Below are 21,948 nucleotides of genomic sequence, written 5' to 3' on the forward strand. Positions count from 1 at the left end.
TGTGCTACGACAAGCACCATCAGGAAAAACAATGTAATTACCTGACGACATCTGCAAACCACGTGGAACACAAGGTAAGCAGAAAAACACATGTCCGCAAATTAAACAAACATGCCAAAAATAAAAAACGCACACTAATGAATTAACACACTAATGTACAAAAGTTATTACATGAATTTCACGCATAATACTTCTTGAGATACAACCCATTATGGGGTTGTGACAATGCATTTCCCTCATAATCACATAGCTCATAGGCACCTTTCTGTAAGACACACTTGACAATGTAGGGCCCATGCCACATGGGTTCAAACTTTCCTACCCCCAATTTATCATTGGCTTGATCATAAAGAAGGACCAAGTCGCCTTCAGCAAAAGTGCGAGGAGAAATGGTTTGGTCAAAATGAGCTTTGACTCACTTCTTTTGAGCTTCGATGACCATCACAGCAATGCAACAAGTCTCGTCAAGTCTCTCAAGATACAGTAGCCACTCCTCTTCAGGCGAGGTATTCAAAAGAAGTTCGATAGCTAGCTTAAGCGAAGGGATTTCACATTCGATTGGAAGAGTTGCCTCTAAACCATACACCAGCTGGAATGGAGTGAATCCAGTGGCCATTTTAGAAGAAGTTCTATAATCCCAAAGAGCTGAGAATAACATTAAATGCTAATCCTTTCTGTGCTTCCCAATGGTATGCTGAAGCATAGTAACCAAAACTTTATTGACTGCTTCAACCTAGCCATTGGCTTGTGGATAATAAGGAGTTGAGCTATCATATTGAAGGCCCAACTGAGAAGTTAGCTCTGGCATCATGTGTTGACAAAAATGTGATCCATGGTCAGTCATGATAGGTTGAGGGACACCAAAACTTGCTATGACATGGTTAAAAAGGAACTAAGTAGCAGTGATACTGTCAACATTGTATGTAGGCATCACCTTGGCCCATTTAATAAAATAGTCAATGGCAATGATGATATAACCATGCCTCCCGACCGAGCGAGGGTTAAATGTCATGAAACCATTGTCCCATTTGGAAAATGGGCCAATGGTAATTACTGGGTGTAGGGGTGTAGGTGGGGCGCATTGCTTGCAGTTGAAATTATGACATTCATGGAATTTTTGGATAGCTAGAATGCAGTCCTTGAAGATAGAAGGCCAGAAATAACGAGCGCGGAGGATTTTCTAAGAAGTGGCATATCCAGACATATGACCACCACAGGCACTAGAGTGGAAATCATTTAAGACCCGCTCAGCCTCTTTAAGGGTGAGACACCTGCGAAGAACAGAGTCCACACCGACCTGATACAATGTATCACTGAGGATCCAATAGGGTTGGGATTGATGCCGAATGCGACGTCAGTCAGATCGAGACAACTCAGATTGGAAAGTCTGGGTTTGGAGATAAACAATAATGTCTCCATACCATGGGTCAAGAGTGCTTATCAAAAACAGAGTTTCGTTGGGTATCTGCTCAGTAAAATCAGTTGGAGTGCTTGTAGATGGAAGAGCACAAATCAATTCGACAAAGACGAGAAATTCCTTTGATTTGGCAGCACTAAAATCCAAATCAAACTCCTGTAGGATAATGATCCATTTGGAGTATTTTCCACCTAGTAACTGACGAGTTAGTATATGTGTCATGGGGTTACAATTAAAAAATCACGATGGTTTTGCATAAAAGGATATAGTGTCAAAATATTCGGACGACATGCACTACCGCCAAGGCAAGCTTCTCGACATGAGAATATCAAGACTTAGTATCAAGAAGATTCTAGCTCAGATAATAAACCACGTGCTTGTTTCCATCTTCGCCGTCCTAAACTAACACCATAGAAATAGTGGTATCAGTTGTAGCCAAAGATAGGAAGTAATCGCAGTGATAATCGAGGGGATGTAGTAAAGGAGCACTAATCATTGCATTCTTTAAAGCATCAAAGGATTCATGGGACACTTTATCCCAAATAAAAGGGATCCCCTTCTTAAGGAAACGAGTAAAACCCTTAGCAAGTTTGGCGTAATTAGGGACAAATCGACAGAGAAAATTAGCTTTTCCCTGTAGGCTCTGCAATTGCAGTAATGATGTGAGGGGGGGGGGGGGGTAAATTGACTATGGCCTCAAATTTTAAAGAATCAATCCTGATACCTTCACGAGACACCACAAAACCTAACAGCCAGATAGACTCGATGCAAAACACACACTTGTGTGGATTGAGACAGATATTGTAATGCTGACATCATAAAAAGATGGTTCTTAAGTAATCCAGATGGTCACGATGTTTAGCTGAATGAGCTGGTAAGTCATCAAGGTATGGCTGAGGAATGTGTCGAATGTCATGAAATGCATAAGACATTGCTCGTTGGAAGGTAGCGCCAGCATTCTTCAAAACAAAAGGAAGATTTTTGTAAGAAAAAGTACCCTAGGGATAGATAAAGGCCATTTTATGCTGATCGATGGGTGAAATGTTAATCTGGTTATAGCCAAAAAAACCATCCATGAACGAAAAAATCTCTCCCAGTGCATTCTTTGATGATTTGGTCGATAAAGGGAGTAGGATAATTGTCCTTAGGACATGTGTGATTGATATCGCGGTAATCAACACAAACACGTATCGTGCCCTGCTTTTTGGCAACTAGGACAATATTGGATACCCAATCCGTCAATGGAATATGATAAATGAAACCCAATTTCAAAAGCTTCTCTACTTCGAATTTGATAGCAACATCCTTTCAAGGGTGCACAGGATGAAGTCGTTGTCGAACAAGCTTCGCACCAAGATAAGCCAGAATCTCATGCACCACTATGGATGGATCAATACCACACATTTCCTCGTATGACCAAGCAAAAATGTCTCAGAATTCTTTAAAAATATGAGTATAAATCTCGATCTCATTTGGAGAATAAGAAACTCCAATATGAATGTTCTTGACAAGTCCCGGTTTAACGAAAATGTCAAGAGGCATTGTAGCAGTGATGTTTCCCATATTACCCTCTGACAAGACTTCATGCACCAAGACAGGTGTTTGAAGTGGAGGTGTAGGAGAATTAGAAACAAATGCTTCAAGACAGGAAGGCATCTCATCGAGGCTAGGAAGAAAAGAAGAACGATGATGCAAATTGTTCCATGGAATTTCATCCAGGGACATGAACTCAATGATACTCTCATCGGTGGGGAATATCTCATTCAAAGGATATAGATAATCACATGAACCCAACTACAGAGATGGCATGTAAGTGACCAGGAGTGATTCTGAAGCAACAATTGAAGCTAAGACAATTTCTTGATAATTTATCTCCAATGGACTTAAAGGCATAGCAACGCCAAATGAATCAATTTGATCTTTGGTAGGGATAATCCAAGGATCCGTAGAGTACGAGATCTTATTGATCGAATGAACATTCAGAGGTGGGAGAGAAAAGGTACCCATTAAAGTAGAGTCTTTGAAGAGACCTGCCCCCACACTCTCGTAAGGAATCTCAGTATTTACCATGTAAGGAACGTTTTCGTTCGATGAACTAGAAGAAAAGAAGGACAGTTTATCAACTATGACAGTTTTTCCTTCATGAGGAAAATGGAGTACGCGGAAAAAAGAAGACACCACAAAAAGCTTTGCGTGAATCCAGCTTCACCCAAGAAGAAGGTTGTAGTTGAGATTTTCATCTACAACTTCTAATTCTAATTCAACAGTCTTTCCTTCTAATGTAATCGACAATTTCATGAGAATACTGTATGGACATGAACCTCTACCATTAAAGGCTTCAAAAGAATTAGGAGACTGGTTAAGAGAAGGAGAGCCAATGGCTTTCCAACATGAAACTGACATGATGCAGGTAGAGGCACCTTCATTAATAACCATATGATGAATCATCTTTCCTTTAATAAGGACCTGTATCATAAATGCAATCTGATGAGGAAGACAAGGCACATGATTCTCTAGATCGAAAATAATCAGAATTAAATTGGAAGGATCAATAACACCTATATTAGACAACAATGACTTCCGTTGTGTTTGACAGGAGAGGAGAAACTCCAAGGTAGACATCTCTGAAGGTGACTGAGCTAAATCCTCAACAATATTGTAATGTTGCGTAGCTCTAGCATTCAGATTGAAAGATGATTTCTGAAGAACACCTTTGGGAGGTGGTCAGATGATGGACTCACTGTTAGGGCACTCGATATGGAGTGGACCAGAACAGGATGGAGTATAAGTAGAAGGAGTATCAGTAGCTTATTTATCCATCATCTGTGTAGGTGTGGAATGATAGTCCTTAGTTCGAGTAGTGATCGAGATAGGTGATGAATTTTTCATCATGAACACTTGGGAACCTTAGGAAGTAGAAGATTGAGGTTGGTCTACTAATTGGGTTTGTTCTGATGTAAAGGGTTCTATTAAGATAGTCAGAGTTCCTTTCAACAAGCGACTAACTCCAGATCATTGGGGACAATCCTTAGTGTAATGATCCTCCTCACAGATGAGGCAAGGATATTTTGGCTTTCTTCTAGAAGCATCATCAACAGAGGATTTAGGAGGTTCCTGTTTTGGGGCATCAACTTTGGCCTTACCTTTGCCCTTATTTTTATCTTTAGAGGTCTTATCTACTGCAATAGATTAGATAGCATGCACCTTAGAGGTTTTACTAGGACTAGATGATTTTTTGGAGGGATTATTGGAACCAGTGTTCGAGATAGATTTCTTCTTCAAAGAAGCTTTCACAGAAGTCTGAGACACAGAACCAATCACACCGTCAATAGGTGGTGTATCTGGAGACTTTGATGCTGTCATATCCGATGATGGTCTCGGAGCATCAGGTAACATCTCATACAATGTGATAGATTGTGAATAGACCAAGTCTAAATACTAGGCATGGGTGATAGATTGCTCTTCAGTAACACATCCACCCATAACTATGTCCTTAGCAATTTTGCTGATGAACGATTTTGTGAACCATTCTGTCAACAACTCATTAGCAATATCAAAATTGATGAGGCGACGCTGACATATCCATTCATGGATTTGATCCAAAATGTGGGTCGTGGTGTCTTGGTTAAGGGACGTAAGCAAATGAGTGCCAGTTTCATACCGAACTGACAATTGGAAATGAGTGAGGAATGCGATAACGAGAGAGTTGAAATCATCGTAGGTACCTTGAGGAAATTCAATGTACCACTTAGTGGAAACACCTTTGAAAGTTGTTTGAAAGAGTCGAAGATGGATAGAATAATAAACATACGAATTGGAGGAGCACCATAGGTGATATGTCATCACGTGGGCTTGTGGATACTCCTTAGCGTTTCCCTCGAATTTGGGGCAATCGATTCAAATTTTTGTCAGAACTGAAGGCCAGCAAGGTGAATGAATAAGGGCATCATTCGTGAGCCTCGAGACATTGGGTAGCTCCAACGTAGCCAAGAAAGGTAATTGTGTGTTAAATAGCATATAGGGTATTTGAGGAGACCGAAACTGTGGAGTCCATCCTTGTTGGTAAGGATGTTTCCCCCACAATGGAGGATTTTGTCCATATGGAACCTGGTTTTGTCCCCACTGAGGGTTACCTTGCCCGTAAGTTGGATTCGGTCTAGGGTAGGCTTGATACTGCCCTGCCATAGGCCGCTAATAAGCATTGTATGTGGCATATGGGTTATAAGGCTGCTGAACCTGTTGACCCTGGATGTAAGAAGATTGAACCTACTACTACAGGAGTTGACCTTGACCTTGCAAAGGCTGACCTTGCTGATACACATATAAAGCTTGCTGCTGCCAAGGTTGACCTTGTTGCTGAAAAGGATGACTTTTCTGTTGTAAAAGTTGGCCTTGCTGCTGCAAAGGCTGGCGTTGCGAGGACAAAGGTTGGCAGGACTGCTAAACAAACTAAGTTTACGGCTGGAAAGGCTATTGTGACTACAGAAATGGTTTCCCTTGCTGTTGTGATAGTTGCCCTTGCTATTGCAATGATTTCCCTTGCTGCTACAAAGATTGCCCTTGCTACTGCAAAGGTAGCTGGATAATTCATGGAGTTATACCCTGAGGATATTGATAGTTCTCGAACTGGATCTGGCCATATCCACCAGGAATAGCAGATTGAACAGGCTAAACATAATGTCTAGCTTGAGGAATGTAAGATGGATTAACCAAGGCTTATGAATCATATGGGACATAAGCCAGTTGGAATGGAGCATGAGCCATATAAGGCTGCTGATATTGGATGTTACCTGACCCAGATGGACCAGCAGGGTTAGGAATAACACCATAATAAGGTTGATTAACTCCAACCACGTCATTTTGTAATCCACTCACATTGATTTCACATGACACAAGAGGAGAATTCAGATCTTGCCCCCCAGGAAGTGGAACATTCTGTCCACTTGATGAAGGGATAAAAGAAATTAATGAGACCTGACCTGAGAAAGTCGGTTGAATCGGAAGAGTCGATTGAAATGTCGAAACAGGTTGTGACAGAATGGTAGGTTGAGCAAGAAATAAAGTGATGGCAGTTTGTACAATAGTTCACGAGGTCATGTTTGGAATGAACGAAACTGATGTAGACATAGCATTAGAAGACCAGATGGGATTCTAATACAATGATGAGGCACTGGGAGTACCCGAGACTAACTGAGCTAAATTGTATAACCATGCAGCAACATAGGTCCACTAGTTTCACGATAGGTGAGAGATGGAACTCTTCCTATATAAGGAAATCCTTCTATAGGGAATTCATATCCTTGCTCATCATCCACGTGAGCAGTATGGGTAGCGGAAAATTCTGAATGACCTGGAGAAGAGACTAAGATTTCACCTTCTGACTCCATAGATGGAAACAATTGGTGACAAGGAACCCAAGATGTACGAGGAGATAACTCCAAAGGAATACCAGGCTGATCATATGGACTGTAAGGGCGCTGATGAGATACCACAATAGAATCGAACAATGGATTCGATGAATAGACAACAAGCCTCTGCAGACTCTCAAGGGTATGAATGGGATTATCATAGGAATCTAGATTAGATTCTTGAGGTGACTAGGAATCTAATGGAGGTAGACGAGAAGATAAAGGTTGGATACCTGGAATGATACCAAGTTCAAAAACTTGATCCTCAAGTGACTGAGGAAGTTCCAGATGAGCTCCTTGGGAGGACCCTTCAGTATCAGAAAATGAAGAGGAACTATGAGATGGAATCAATGGTTCAGCCATGATGAATTCCTCTCAACAGAAAAAAAGAAGAAAGGAAAATTCATTTAGGGCTTTAACAATCTTGAAATTACTCCATATTGGTCCAAGAAGCAACTGTTTGGGTTCAACATGTTTCTCGTGGGCAGTTATTTTTTAGAAACAAAAACATTTCCTTATGATCTTTTAAGAGTCGAGAAAAGGGAGAAAAGGTGACTCTAGTCACTTTCAATAGTTTTGCGATCTTGAAAGGACAAGTTTATCGATGATATTTTCACGTTTAAAGATTCAGAAAATATCAAATGACTGTTTAGGTGAATCTAGGTAAAAGGAGTACCAAGTAACCGTGAATTGCAATATACACCTCAATAAATAAATTTACCAAGGACTTGACGTACATGCAGGAAATCTTCCTGAATGCTCTGTTCGGTGTATCACATTTATATGGTGGCAGACTCAGCTTCCTATAAATAAAGGTTTGTAACCCATGGGGGTATCCCTTTATATATGTGACGGTACGGGGAGCACAAGTCCGTGTTAGCTTTGTCTAATGCCGAAGCGAACAACAGCTGCAAAGTTTTAAAGACGTTGGAACACGTCTTTAACCTAGACCACTAGATATGAACGTTAATGTTTCAAATGGATCTTATATTAATTGATAGATTTTAAAGTTGTTCTTGTAATTATGTTTCAATTTCAAGGCCTTAATGATGTTACCTATTCCTAAAATCAAAACTAGATGATGAAATGAAATCCTTCAATTCGATGAAAACTATCTATGTAGGAAGAAGATCGCTCATATCACGCAACAAACCAAATGAAAAAGTGCATCTATGACAATCTCCAAATGCTAAATGAAAAATATGAAATCTAATCTTTCATATAATAAGCAAATGAAATTCCAAAACAAATCTTAAAGAAAAATTTCCTTAAGATATAATGATGATTTTTTCTCTTTTTCAAAATGCAACTAACGTAATCTAGTGCAAAAGTAAAAGAGAATGCAAGCAAGCCAACAAATATGAAAATCTCTTTCACATCAATGATTTGAATGCAACTCAAAATTCTTCGAAAACTATGAAAAGAATAACACTTTCACTCTTCGAAACACAAAAATCAAAGAAAACACTTCATTTTGATTCCAATGAGACAATCGATTTGTAATCTATCGTTTGTCAAAGAGAAACTTAAGTGACCTTCACAATATCCACTAATGAAAACAACTCAAGACACAAGAACCAAAAGGTGATCTGCAAAGTATGTCTGAACACACAAAGACTCTTTAACACAAGCAATTGATCTCTGATAGGAAGACCAACGAGTGGACGAAGGTTGACCTAGAAGACCTAGAAACCCTAAAACGCTAATCAAACTTCAAGCACACTCAAACCAAGTTAAAAGAAAATTTTAGTTAGATAATGACAGAGTCAATGAAGAGCACACTGGTAAACCATTGGGAGAAGGAAAATAGAACTGAAAATAAGAAAGAAAACCTTAAATTTCTTAATTTTCTGCAATCATCGCACGCGTCTGGAGGAAAGTAGCAATCATCGCTACTGTAACTAGAAAACCCACAATATCATTGTGACTGTCAGGGTCAAACCCATGATGGTCGAGGAAAAAAAAAGAAACTCAAAATCTTCAAGAACAATTCAAATTAACAACCTTCAGACATCTACCAAAAAGTGGCACTGACTCTAGACAAGCAATGAAGTCTAAAAATGAATGGTTGATCAAACTCGTCAAAAGACAAGGTGAAGAAAGGGAAGGAAAGGGTCATAGGCTCCCCAGTGGAGTCACCATTTTGTTGACAAGGTTAATCCTCTTTGCAGATAGAGACGATCCCTCTAGCCTAATGAGTGGGTCTAGCAACTGAAGTGACAATCAACTAGACATCTTCCTAGATTATAATTGAAAAGTAGAACGAGAGAGATGACCTACCTCGCTCTAATGTTACTTCAATTTCCTTTGTTGAGATCCTCAAATTGCTTGTGTCATGGACTTGTTCCTGCTTCTTTTAGTGCTTATGTACCTAGATAAGTGACCAAGAGGTAACAAAGCATGCCAAAACAAATAACAAATCCAATAATAACCTACTTAGCTGATTAAGGAATGCCAAGCTAATACATACATGAACATATATATTTTGGGAAGATGAACTAACAGTTGTATATCATTTATAGAATAAAGGGAATCTTAAAACCATAGCCTTGATGTTGAAAGGCTCTCCTTGAGTGGTAATCCAAGTCCAAGCCAAGAAACTCTTCAAACACTCCTTCTCTAAGTCTAATGAATAACCTCTAAGCACAAGCTCAACATAGGGGTGAAAATGGACATAGACCAACCATTTGGGAATGAGAGAGGAGGAATTTATAGTCTAGGAGAGGGATTTAGGACTTCTCCAAAGATAGGATTAGGCCCACATCTCAAGGAGGTAGCTCATAGGGATGAGACCAAGAGGTCAAATTAGTAGGATTCGACCTCATCTATGAGAAAACAACTCTATCTCGGCGCTCTGGAAGATTCTAGATCATGAAGCTTCTCATCCTCTTTGGTAAAAATTCCTTTTTGAGACCATCATGGGTATGAAAGGGAACAAAGTGATGCCATCGCCGGCTTAACGCAGTGCAATAGGTGATCATCATGGTTTTGAGCTTCATAAGAGCGATGGCCCTCATTTTAGGGTTTTAAGAGCTATTTATTCACGGAAAGCTCCAGATATTTTCCAAGAAAACTTAAAGGAGGGATATAAACTGTATAAATGGATGAGTATGCTATATAGTGATCATGTTTTAGGCACTTCGGGGTATGTCACAGGGAAGTGTAGGAGGTGTGAAAAAATACTGTGTAACAATAATCTTTCCGGATAAGGTGGACCAGTCTGACATCCTATAGTAAAAATAGTTTGTGAAGGGGTTTTTTGCTTTATAGGAATCAGTGCTGGCTCATCCCCTATCGTTCTCTGTTATGATTCTGAGACTTCATCATTGATATGTTCAACAATTATAGGTGAAGCCTGAGTATTTACCACCCGACCAGATCAAATATTTAATTTGTTACATTCCATAGTGGAAATACTATATGCAGGGAGGTTGAGTGTCTCAACCTATTGAGCCCCTCCATTATTTGGATTTGGATTGGATTGGATAGTAAATTGAGGATGAAGAGGAGGATTACTAGTGGGCACATTAGTAGGTAGATGTAGCTTCTATTGTGACATAGGTTGGGAGAATTCTCCTGAAGGAGGAGTAGGAGGTCCATGAAAATTCAGGGACCATGAACAATTTGGACTAGATTGAGGGTACCAGGGTTGCGAGGGAATTGGATATTGATAATGCCACATCGAAGAAGTGAAAAAGGTACATACGTCTGACCAAAATTCATATTATTAAAATATTGAGATAGGTCTTGAGGCACAAATTCAGGGACCATGAAGAATTTGGACCAGATTGAGGGTACCAAGGTTTCCAGGGCATTGGATATTGATAATACTACAGCCAAGAAGGTGAAAAAGGTACATACTGCTGACCAAAATTCATATTATTAAAATACTGAGATGGGTCTTGAGGCATACCTTTATTCATGTTCAGTGGTCATGGTTGCCATGGTTTCCTTGATCCCATAAAATAAGGTTGATCTCCTTGTTCATTTGTTCCCTGAAATACTACCTTGAATCTAGGAAGAGACATGGAAGTGTTGGTGGAATGACTTTGTTCACATATCGTACAAGTATCCATGAAATTTAATGGACATTCCTTCAACATAGGCTTCTTCCTGCATTGAGGACATAAAATAGACATGGCCTTCTCTGCTTCCATTTTCTTTTGCTTTGCCTACAACACGTCTAGTTGCAATGATAATGTGCTCAGGATATCGGTTCTCAGGTTGTCCACAATATTCCCAATTTCAGCGTTTTTAACTCCGCCGCTAGATGTTTTGAGAGTTCGGATTCCCTACCTCTTTCTCACAGCCTCTCATGAACACTTGATCCATAATTCAGAGATGGTATCAAATTCTTCTTTTTATATATCTCCTTTCCTTACTACGTTCAATAGCTCTAGAGATTCCTCCCTCAGTGCTTTGAGAAAGATGATCTTCAAGATATTCTTATCCAGGTCACTATACCCTGATCTCTACAAACTATATTGAAAATGTTCCACAAAATCTTCCATATTCTCATCGTCTTTCTACATAATATTAAAGATTTCTTCCTTTACATCCTGGGATTTGCAGTAGTCCTGATATTTCTCAAGGAAAATCATCTTCATATCATTCCATGTAGTAATATATCCCCCCCCTAAACCTATAAACCATATCAAAGTTGTGTCCTTGAAAGTAGTGGGGAATATATTCAATTTGTGAGCATCAGAAATATAATCATACCCCCGACAAACAATGTCAAATTCAAAAAGGAATGTGTCCGGTTTCTCAGAAGTAAGACCATGGAAATTAGGTAGTGCTGTCAAAGGAATAGGCTTCATAGGTGCATCACCTCTGATATCTCCAATTGGAAATTTGATTGAAGAAGTTGCAGGAGCCATGAATATCTATCAATACCCACTTGGAATTTCATCAGGTTATTTGTTTAACAACACTCCCTTGATCAAATGGCACTAAGAATTCCCTCAAATCTTCTTCCTGTGAACTTGAAATATGCAGCTCCTCAGATCCTTCGCTTGCTACTTCTTCTTCCCCGAGTCGCACTTCTGCTATTGGAGGAGGTTATGGTTGTGAAAATGATTGTCCTCCAGATCTCGTATGAGATCTTACCCTAACATCAACTCATGACAATGCTCCATACTCATCCCTTGAGATGATCTATTAGATGTAATTTTTTCTGCCCAAATCAACCCCTTTTCTCTTCGTGGGTCTCCCTTTGCCCCTTTTATTGGTGTCTCTATTCATACAATCAAGAAATAAAAGGGAAACATTTAAAAAAAATAAAAATCTCAAGCCTTGGAGAAGGATAAGAACTTCCCTCCTAGGACAAGAGAGTGGCCCCTAAAGAAAACAAGAGAAAGAAAATAAACAAATCACAAAAATCAAGCTCAAGACCTGAAATAGGGCAAAAGATAAAACTTCCCTTCCCAGGACGAGAGAGAAATACTTATGAAGGCCTAAATAATCAATCTAAAGCTCTAGACCTGGAGCAAGGTGGTAAAAACTTCCTTACCCAGGACGGGAGAATAATCCTAAAAAAAACAAGAAAAACAAGAAACCAAACAACCAAACGATCTAATACTCAGGACCTTGGAGCAAGGTGTAAGCTTCCTTCCCCGGGATGAGAGATCAATCCTATGGTCAATACTAGTTGTACTTTCTCACCTTTGATAGTCTCCCTGGCAATGACGCCAAAATTTTGGTGTTAAAGTATGAATCATTCAATTCACCCAATCCACATTTAATTGTCAACCCGGGGTTATACCAATTGTTTCAAGGCTATCATGCACTATATGTGTAGGCCATGGTCTCCCTACCCAACAATGAAAATTAATTATAGATTCATCAATGTGTAACAACAAATAAGAGTAACAACAAGTAATAATTGTAATAACAATAAGAGTAACAACAATTAGGATTCAAAGCAACACATTGATAAACATTCACATCAACCATAAACTCACAGAAATAAACCTAACACACATCTAATCCAACAACACTTGGTCAGGGGAGTGGGCTCAACTACCTGATCAGGGCTATGGCTAGATCAATGAATCATGATATACTCAGAAGATAAAATTGTCATTAATTAAAGAAATAGTACAAGTATGATGTTATAGACTCAAAGTTAGATTATTTATCCTATAACCTTAATGATTCTTAACAACGATAGCTTTCATAGCCTATAACTCTACTTTATACATTTTTTCAATAATACCACTCCTAGAATTATGACACTATCTGCCTTTAATTACATGGTGGTTTTCAAAACTAAACAAAATGTAAAATATAGTACCGTGTTAATCAAGGGATTGATTCACCATTGCAGCCAATGATCAAGGTTATCACTACCAGCATTGACGGTATCATCCAGTGAATCATGGTCCTGGTCATTCTCCTTCAAAGACGTGACACGAGGTATACCTGTTCATTTTAAGATATTGATTAACCATTATTGGTGCGAAATGGATAAAAAGAACAGGATAAAAGGGTGAGCCATTGCAGCCAATGATCAAGGTTATCACTACCAACATTGACGATATCATCGAGTGAATCATGGTCTTGGTCATTCTCCCTTCAAAGACGTGACACAAGGTATACCTGTTCATTTTAAGATATTGATTAACCATTATTGGTGCGAAATGGATAAAAAGAGCAGGGTAAAAGGGTGAGTAAAAGTATGCAAATCTAGCCACCAACAACTGCTATTATGGTTTGTTAATGGTTTCTCTCACATAATGGATGCCAAATTTGAATATTTAAAGATAAATTGGAATACAAGTTTAAATTAGTCTTAATACTGATTCATCCCCCCTCTCATTATTAACATTGTTTCCAACAATTGGTATCAGATCCAAGTTCCTTTAGGAATAGCTTAACCACTTGAGGGTAGATCAAAGGGAAACAATGGCTAATCAAACTTGCTTACAACATAAGGATTTCAATTTTTAAATGGATCGGGGTATGTACTTTGGAGGGTTAGAAGGGAAGCCTATTTAATGGCTTTGGATGTTGATGTATGGTGCTCCTTATTGAACGGAGAAAAGAGTGAGGATAATGAAGAGGTCAAGGAAATCCTCATGCAAGGGATGTCTACGCCAGATGCTGATGAAGTAAGGCATTGTGAGAGACTAAGGGAAATTATTGATAGATTGCAATGTATATATGGAGAATATTGCAATGGGGCTCAAGAGAAGGTTCAAGAACCTTGTTGCTCAAGTAATGAACCCAAATCTATGAAGGTTGCTAATAATGATAAGAAGAGAAGGAAGACGAAGGAGAAGGAATCTAAAAGGAAAGGTGCTCAAAATATTGAAGATATTTCTTCCTGTGAGCAGACTAATAATCTTCACTCCAAGGATGGTGAAGAAGAAGACCTGGATGAGAGGCCATGAAAATCAAAAGGTAAGCTATTGCTTTATGATAAATGTAAATAAGTAGATCACTCATTATCTAGATGTTCATGTGAATAAATTGAGGATAGAGATAGACATGCATATAGTAATAGTACTCAAGTTAGGCCTACTTTAGTAGCAATAGAAAAAGAGGGATCCTCAGAAGAAGAAGAGGGATCCTAAGTGGGCTCGTCCATAGGAGAAAATAAGAGTACCCCTATTAGTGATGAAGAAAGGATAACCCTCAGACCCGTGGAAGACTCTACGGACACACAAATGGATTTATATCTTTGTGGTGTCTCAATTAGCACCTCTGATAGTGAATAAAATGATCTCGATGAAAGGATCTTTGTTAGAAAGAAGCCGATATCTATTGTAAAAGAGATCATGGAGATATCATAAATAAATCTAAAGAAAAAGGAGCAGTTGCATGAGAATGAGCTTGAGAATGAGAAGTTGAGAAAAACAATAGTTGATCTAAATTATCAACGAGAAGAGGCTAGTAGATTAAATGTGAGGCTAACCATTCAACTAGAAGAAAGAGAAGCTCACTGTGAGAGACTACAAGTTGAAGTAGTCTCATTGAGACATGACTTAGAAAAGTCAAATAAATAATTGCCTCAATACTAGAAGCTTGAGGAGAGAACAAAGGTTTTGAATGAGTTGCTAGTTAAGTAGAGATCCCCACTCATCAAGGTTGTTTTGGGCCCTAAAGAAGAATCAAGCTCCAAGAAGGAAAATAGTCAAGGGTCAGCTATCCAAGAAAGGGTAATTGGAGGTTCCAACAACAACAAGAGAAAAAATGTTATTGGACAGCAATAACAACAAGGAAATCCTTAGCAACAAGAGAAGAAAATGTAGCAACAAAATGGTAGGAAGCTATAGTAAGTAGAGTAGCAAAAGAGAACCAAGAAATAACAAGGAAGCAATGCAAACTGTAATTGAAGGCACATGAAGAACCAACAGAGGGACTTTCCTCCTCAAGGACAAAGCCCTCAAATAAACCGTATCTTTAGTCCTCAAAATCACTTTTATGGATATTGTTTTTCTCACAATAATTTTGGACATAAAGCCATAGACTGTAGATGGCATGTAAGAAAAGAAGACATGTTGGGTAGTAGCAACCCAAGAATGTGAAAAGTAGCTAGGAGAAGGCATGATTGCAATAGTAGAGGTGGTGACAAGAATTCTAGCAAATATGGTAGGTCCATTGCTCCATTCTTAAGCCAAACCAAATGCTACAACTATGGAAACTTTGGGAACGAGGAAACACATTGCAGATATGGGAAGAAAAAACATGCTTCTCAACATATGCATGCAAATGTAGTAGCTTTGGATTTGAATACAAGAAGAGACAATGGAGTAAAAGAACACGAGTCTGTCTTTAGTTCTCTATGTCAAAAAAGAAATTTGAAATGACGAGGAAGAAATCAAAAGAAAACTAGGAAGAATGATCCTCTTACCCTTGTGGTGTACCCCACTGTAAGGCAGAAAGGCAACAAGAAGATTTGGGTGAAGAAAGAGGAGGTGAAGGAGAAGTGTCCTCCAACCATGCGTAGCCCAGAGAAATCTCAAATATAGGAAAATAAGTAGCTTGAGGATAATGATCCTATTAGGACTCAACCATTGAAGGTTTGGAAGAAGAAGGAAGATGATCTTCTTACGGGGAGTAGATCCTCTGTTTCTCTTTAGTAAAGGAATATAATAGCCTCAAGGGAGGTTGAATAAGTTAGATGCAGAAAGCTACATTGAATAGATAGAGAGGTGAAATTGATTTTTGAAGGTATGGTCGTGCTCCCCTTGTTGATTACATTAATGTATTTGTTTATTTCAAATGTATCAACATTGAAAGAGAAAGGAGGAGTGTAGCCAAACAAGTTTCAGGGGGAGTACACAACAACATCTTATGTTGTGGGAAAAAGAAGATGAGCTACAACATAAGTGTGGATTGAAAAAAGGTCCACAGTCAAGTTAGGTCCATATGATCTGTCCTGACACAGATGCAAGGGATAAAATGCAAGAGATCAGAGAGAATTGTCCCAGGGGGAGATTATTCATTAAGAAATAACAAGAAACAATTGTTAGCCTCAGGAAGAAAGATTGCATGGGAAATGAAAGGTTTACATCTTGGGTGAAATACCATTATTTATTTTAAGTTGTGAATTTTATTTTTCCTAGAAGTCTTGTGTTCATGAAACATAATATGTACAATATTTGACTTCTAGGTTCATATGGAGTAACCTTTTATGCAAATGGGCATTTCTTTCTGAAAAGAAGTATTAGAGTTTGCCTGGTACAATATCCAATTTGTATAATCCTTTTTGGTAAAATTGTTATTATTAAAGCAACAATCCATATTTGGAGTAGCCTGATCTCAAGGGGAGAAATGTTTAAGATGACCAAGAGAAGTGAGCATAAATGATGAAGAAACAAAAACAATGAACAACAAGCTCAATGCATCACTAATGATTGGTATTTGTAGCAACATCAATACCATGAGAAATTTTAATTAGTAAAAAAGATGCATTGACAGAGATAGTATTCAGTCGACAACCATAAGGTGTCAAAAACTAGAGGCATTCAAAGAAGAGAGAGTATTTTTTCAGGGGGATCATATCACATATGTCTAGTTTATAGAGAAACAACAACTATTAGTCCTTGAAGAGAAGTTTGCAGAGAAAAATGCTCATCAACAACCAAACTCTTGGTCATTGATAGTCGGTGATTGCATGGGAAAGGAGAAGCACCCTATATCCCTTTTCCATTAATGTCAAAGGGGCTGAGAAATTTATTGGAGAGCAATTTTTGATGGCCCAAGCTAAGGAAAGAAGGCCATTGGTGGCCCATGCAAGGATATGTGTGGAAGCATCATGAGGATTGACCATCAATGTGGAGAAGAGATGAGGTGTTTCCATCAATGCCAAAGGGGGAGATTGTTGGGAAATTGCCATTTCCTAGATGGTTGGTGGTATAAAATGTGCTAGAATTGATGACAAAAATCATGCTGGGAGATGTGTTGGAAAATTTGGCATTGTCATATTGCTAGTAATATCAAGAGTGTTGGAATTGATGTCAACCAAACTAGCATGAATGTTGGTTGCAACAAATGTGATGGCATTATGTTAGGCAGGTTAGCATTGACGTCCACTATATGATGGTAACTAGATTATCATTGATGTGCTTGATGTGTCAAGCTTAGGGGGGGTCCCATGATTGCTGCAGTCTCTTGTAGAGAATCATCATAGTAGTAGGCTTATTGGAGAAGCCATAAAATAATGGGTATGATGGTTCGAAGTCCTAGACTTTGGAGGATATTCTACATCAAGAGATCAGCTTAGATACTTTTGGAGATTAAAAAATTAGTTAGTGGTCAGAAAGATCTTTCTAATGGTAAGTGGAAGTCTACAAATGACCTCCTAGATTAGGAGTTATAGTCAGATGAAGTTGGTACAAAGAAAAGCTCATTCACTCAGGACTTAGGCATATTTTGTTATAAGGTCAGGACTTAGGTGAGTCAGGCCTAGTGAGAGCTCGATTCATGTAACTGAGTTAGCAGGAGAACATATCTCCAACCCTCGACCCCCGACCTATGTGGGACTAGTTCCTAGTTGCGCATGTTTATTACTCAGAAATTGGGCCTAGTTGGAGGTCAGGACCATGTACCAAAGCTGGAAGGAGAACATCTTGATCCCCTAACACTTGACCTATGTGGGACCATTTGTAAGTCAGGAGTTAGGCTTAGTCGAAGGTTGGGGTTGCATAGCAAAAATGGAAGAATGTGATTAGCTCACGGTGATTTTTTGGAAGAAAAATGACAAATGATGTTAGTGTGACGTGGAAGTAGGAAGGACATGTGGCAGGAAGATTCGACATTTTTGGATGGCCTACTGTGTGAAATATAGGTGACACATGTCACCATATAGAAGGTGTCATGTGGCCCACATGATGTCATTACGACGTAAGCTAATGATGTGGAAAAGCATCGAAGTTTGAGCCAAGGGGTTGTTTTGTGAAGTGTTTCTTGTGTATTCAGTCTTCAGCATTGAATCGATAAAACAAGCCTAGAGAAATGGAAAAGGCCTTTTTAATCAGGCCTATAGGTAGGTCAGGGTTGAGAAAAATTCAGGTGCACAAGAAAACAGAGTGGGGCTGACCCATGACCTTCCAACCTCCCGGACAACGGTGAAAGGTGTACCCATGAGTTAGTTTTGCATGGTTTTCCTATGCTACTCGTGACTTCACTAACTATGGCAGAGCACCATAGTTGTTGCTAGTATTAATGGTGACTGCAGAGAATAGAAGCACAAGGTAGTGAGGAACATGATTACACAGATTCTTTAATGGAGTCAGTGTGGACTATTGTAGGCAAGAGACAAAGAAAAAGAGGACCATGATTTGCACAAGTAGCAGTTGACTCCAGAACAACCATGCTTGATATTTCTTGCACACTACAAGGAATCAAGTGAAAAGATGGTTGGATGTAGAAGAACTTATTGATGAGTCAACAACTCTTGGGAATTGTGTGCCAAATTTTTCATGACCATAGTTGGAATAAGAAAGGTTGGAGTATCTAAGTAAATGAGCACAGAAGTGTTGGTCACTAAAATAATGGAAACTGCAAAAACTCCTGGCTCGAAGAATAGATCAGACCACGGTTGCACAAGATGAAATAATGGAGTCCGTCATGAGCTGAGATAAGGCATACATGATATTTATTCCATGCTACGAGGAATTTAATGAATATCAGAGCCTCATGGACATGAAATTTGTTGTTGGAGTGTGCAGGTTGACTGAAGATTTATGTCTCATCATGGGAACACTAAAGTGCCCATACTCATGTTTAATGCAACAAAAATAGGTGAGAGAACGAAGCCCATTCTTAGTGTTTAATGAGGTTGTAGTGCCTATGTATTAGACACAACAAGAAAAAGGAGTTCTAAGTGCAGGAGTACACTCAGGTAGTATGAATGTCGAAATGATGGCCAATAGAGACAACAATGATCACTGTGTTTCAATGAAACAAAACCCAGGATTGTGGTTGAGTAATTGGGTGGATGCAACATTATTGAGAGAGATGTGTGGAGATATATCTGGGTGTGTACGCTACTGAGGAGAGTCCAAGTATGTGAGTGTTGCAGAGAGAGGTTGTGTGTGCCTATGTTGTAGAGAAAAGGGGTTGAGTGGGCTAGGGCTGTTGTGTGAGGCTGAGAGATCTTGTGGAATAAAAGAGGGCAGAGAGAATAAAAATGATGCTGCAGAGTGGAGAGAGAGATATGTGAGGGCTGATATTAGTGAATGTTGTTGAGTAGAATAGTGGGTTGTTGTAGAGTGAGTAGAGGACACAGAATGTTGTGTGGGCCAAGGGAAGTGGAGAACAAAGAGCTGAAAATAGGCAGAGAGGTTTCCAATTACAATGAGTAGTAAGTTTTATTTTGAGTGTAGGTTGGATCCTACATATAGGAAGTTGGTGCTTCCATCTCTAGTGGGTGTTTGAGAAGGCTTGGGGGTTGGTGCCTCCTGCAAGTTTGTGCTTCATATGGTGTTTTTGGTACGTTGATAAGGTGATCTGCAAAAGAAGGCAGTTGGTGCTTCCTGCTAGTGGGTGCTAGCAAAAAATCAAAGGAAGTTGGTGCTTCCTATGGGTGGTGGCTCATAATCAAATTGATGTAATAGAGTAGGTAATATTATTTTACATCAATACCAAAAAAAAGCTTTGGTGTTTTTTCTCCTGGAAGGGTTTCCATGTTAAACCTTCATGTCTCATGTGTTTGTTGCTCATGATGTGTATGCTTGTATTGGTTGATATGGTTGTTGTTATGGTTTTTTAATGGTTTCTCTCACATAATGGATGCCAAGTTTGAATGAGTAAATATAAATTGGCATAAACGTTTAAATTATCCTTAATATTGATTCACCCCCTCTCTCTGTATTAACATTGTTTCCAACAACAACTATGTCATGATGGAGAGCCTTAATGTAGCATGCAATAATAAGTTTCTATGGAGGTAGAGACTTAGCAAGAAATTTATTTTTCAGAGACATACACCTAACATTAAAATATTTAACTTTCTCCTTATTTTTAATTTTCATATAGCACAAATCATCAACCAATACTTTAAGTGGTTTATCATCTCCAAATTCTTCCAAGAAATTTGTTTCCAATTGATCCTAAGAAGTTATGCTTTGAGGGGGCTAGGCAAAGAACCACTTAGTTTCCTTGACACGAAAGGTGTATGAGAACAATTGACAAACAACATCCTCATGTCATAGGTTTTTGTGCCTAATAACAATCATAAAGGCTTTTATATGATATTCAACAAGAATCTTGGAATCAAGATCATATTTGGGAAAAAAATTATGTGGATTTCTTGGTAGAGAATGTTGTACACCTGGTACAACCACAACATCCCAATTTAACTAGGGGATGTGAGATCACTTTGGTCATTCTTATGGTCATCATGATTATTAAGCATTCTTGGTGAATCTTCTAACTCAGATGAAATTCCTCGACCATAATCTCTCGAGGATGAAGTGTATCTAGCTGGAGATGGTGGAGAATCAAATCCTCCAAAGAAGGTTGGTTCTCTGTGAGGTATTTTAGACAAGTCAACTAGTATTCCAATAAGGATGTTGCATAGCCTATCGTTGCCTGGACTAGTTTTTGAGTGGAAGGACCAGGTGGTTCTACCACCAAAGGTTACTAAAAATTAAAATCAAGAGTTGTAACAAGGCATGGGGAGATACAACTGCACAAAGAAAATTTGTGGTCAATCCTTTCCTGCGTTCTGGAGATAATTTCATGAGATCTTTGTAGAACTTGGTCAATTTCAGTTTGGGAATAAGATACAATCAGAGTGTTTGATTTAAAGTTTGTTTTTTAGATGATGGATGGGAACCTTGAGAAGTATCAACAAGGGGAGGGTTGGTATGACTCCTAGTGACAATTGGGGTCTTGACTATTTGGATTTTACTACTACCATTTTCCATCTAAGTCAGATTTACCCTCCTTTTAGTGCCATTTTGTTGATGTGGGCATTAGCACACCTGGTCAACAAAGGAGAAAAAACTTAGACCAAGGATCTTCACACATCTCCAACTGTTTGGGATGGTCATTCTTGATGAGTTTTAATGCTCCGTTTGCCTTTGGCCTCCTCCTCTTTCGAAGAAGAATGTTGAGGAAAAGCTAGCCTAAACTAAACTACACCTAAAGTTACCCTAAACTATATGTTATGTAAACTAATACAGGGGTATGGGTCAAAATATTCTAAAAATCGCAATGTATAAATAATTCTAATTTATATATTCTATTTATAAATTAAAATTAAAATTTATGATACAATAACTATTGTTACAAAGTTAGAATAATTTACAACAATTTACAGTGATATAGTACAATAAATAAACTAATCTAGAACATAAATGAAACTAGCCTAGGAGAAAGAAAATGATTTTTTGAAAAGATAAACAACTCTCCTTAAAGCAGAATAAAATATTACTCCTAATAAAATAAAATAGAAAAATATTTATCCCTTTCCTTAACAAATTTAGAGACAGGGCGAGAAATTGTAATAATGCAAGAGGCTCGTACAGTAGGTTTAACACAATATAAGTCTATTTCCCTTTAGAAATTTACTTCATAGTAAGAAAATAAATAAATACAACTATCTTTCCTATATTCTAATCTACAGTTGGCCAAGACTTATTTATTTTAAATGAAAGAGAAATAAGA

Source organism: Pinus tabuliformis, chromosome 2_2, assembly GCF_031772625.1.
Source record: "Pinus tabuliformis cultivar Carrire ecotype Pingquan chromosome 2_2, CPIR1, whole genome shotgun sequence".
NCBI classification, from domain to species: Eukaryota; Viridiplantae; Streptophyta; class Pinopsida; order Pinales; family Pinaceae; genus Pinus; species Pinus tabuliformis.